This window comes from Tupaia chinensis, unplaced genomic scaffold, assembly GCF_000334495.1.
Source record: "Tupaia chinensis unplaced genomic scaffold, TupChi_1.0 Scaffold143568_1, whole genome shotgun sequence".
Classification (NCBI taxonomy): domain Eukaryota; kingdom Metazoa; phylum Chordata; class Mammalia; order Scandentia; family Tupaiidae; genus Tupaia; species Tupaia belangeri.
The window spans coordinates 76,345-78,484 of record NW_006203413.1 but is presented as its reverse complement, the minus strand read 5'-3'; the positions used below and the strand labels follow the sequence as shown (position 1 = coordinate 78,484).

The window sequence follows — 2,140 nt, the reverse complement described above, 5'->3', positions numbered from 1 at the left end:
AAAAAAAAAAAAAAGAGCACCAGAAAGGAAAACATAAAATACAAAAATAATCCTGATAGTATTTGTGTTCTTGTTGCATTTATTTTGCTAAAACCCAGGTACATTGCTACTCTGTCTGTATTAATTAATTATACTGTATAACAAATTATTCCAAACTTGAGTCTGGCATACTATAGACCTAAGTGCTTAATATTCGTAGAACAGATCAACAAATATTTAGTGAATGCCTATTATTTGCAATACATAGTTGAAAAACAAAAAAGGAGAAAGAGAGAAAAAAAAAAGCCACTGTGTGTGCACTTTGTCTGCCATGGTGCATCCCTTATCATCTGAAAACTTTCTCAGCACGTGTCCAACAAATTGTTGGAAGAAGCATTTTCTGTGTTTGTCCAGGTGGAAAGGGCTGTCATCATTGTGGATGATCAAAAAAGGCCCTCAGTAAAAGGCATTGTTGAGCTCTCAGGAAAGCCGGCTGCTTGAAAAGCTCTGGACAGATGTGGTAAAGGCTCCTTTCTGCCAACCACATATCCTCGACCTGTGACTGTGGAAACCATGGACCAGTTATATGATCTAGAAGGACTTCTAGAGAAGGTGGTTAAAAAGAATCAGCAATTTCAAAGGAGTGAGAGCAGCCACCCAGATCTGCACAGTCCAGGTGCTTTGAGTATGAGTATGCCATGCCGAAAGGCAAACACTGAGATGGAGAAGCAGCAGCAAGACCAAGTAGACCGCAATATCCAGGAGGCTCATGAGAAGCTGGAGATGGAGATGGAGGCTGCCCAACATGAGCACCAGGTCATGCTAATGAGGCAGGATTAGATGAAGTGCCACGGAGAACTTCAGAGGACAAAAGAGCTGCATAGCCAAGAGGTACCAAAAGGAAAGCAACTGGAGCTCAGGCAGGAGAAGTGCCGGCATCATGAGGAAGAGATGCGATGACAGCAGGAAGAAGGCAACAGCAGGAAGGATTCAAGGGAATCTTCCCTGATGCAAGAGCAGGAGATACAGATGGGTCAGATGGCTATGGGTGGCGCCATGGGCATAAACAAAAGAGGAGCCATGCCCCCTGCTCCTATGCCAGCTGGTACCCCAGCTTCTCCAGGACCAGCTACTATAATGCCATATGGAACCTTGAGATTGAACTCACCAACAACTGAATGTTTTGGTCAAGCTGCTACCGTGGAAGGAATTGGGGCAATTGGTACAACTCCTGCATTCAACCATACAGCTCCTAGAGCTGAATTTGCTCCAAACAAATGTCACCAATACTAATAAAGTTGCAGTGTCTAGTTTACTAAAATGCTTCAAAGAAAGACTCTTTATGGACTAGCCAGAATTCTACCCTGGAAAAGTGTTAGGGATTCCTCCGAATAGTTAGGTCTTCCCTGACTGTAATACTCTAGGGAGTAATACCAGAGGCAGAGGGCAGGGGAGGGGTAGTATATAACAAGTCAGTTCTGTGTGGTATATCGTTTAATGTGTGGTGCATTCCTAAGTCTCAGATGTGATGGTTGAGAGCCTGGGGGAACCATGCAAAAATGGATCCAGTTAAAGACCATTAACCTTAATCATTCCATTTTTTGTCCATTTTGTTATATTTGCTTTCTCATCCACACTCCTTATCCTCTAACACTGCCACATATACCACAAAATCCAGACATCGCCCCATGATCTTGGCCCCACTGCTCCATTCACTCCCAGGTGAGAATTCAAACAAGTGTCCACAGAGGTCACAGAGGGTGTACATGCGATTCTGTTACCCCATATGGTACTGCTTCATATACTAAGGAAGACATTTTCTCTTACAGATTATCATTTTAGTAACTCTTTTTAAAATCTTGTATTAATTTGCCTCTATTATTTTCCATGGGTAAGGAAAACCCAGGAATGGCTCCTTTGTTTCTGAGATGTTGACGTTCACAGCTTTTCTTGATAGGTCTAGTACAATCTTGGGAACAGAGTTGCTGTGATCTAAAGATCTGACAATGGCTCTTAGCTTTGCCTATCTTGGGTAGTTATGTTGTGCAATTTTTTTTTATTGGTGAACATATTTGATTGGTTCTGATACCTTACATTTAGAATATTTCTGAGAGTTGAAGCAGTAATATAGCATCAAGTTACTAAAATATATTTTAAGCCT

The 2,140-nt window shown here is 41.8% G+C and overlaps 1 pseudogene; it reads left to right on the top strand.

The window, feature by feature from the left end:
* Nucleotides 1-300: 300 nt before the first annotated feature.
* LOC102477538 (non-POU domain-containing octamer-binding protein pseudogene) lies at nt 301-1,272 on the top strand (annotated as a pseudogene).
* The last annotated feature ends 868 nt before the right edge of the window (nt 1,273-2,140 follow it).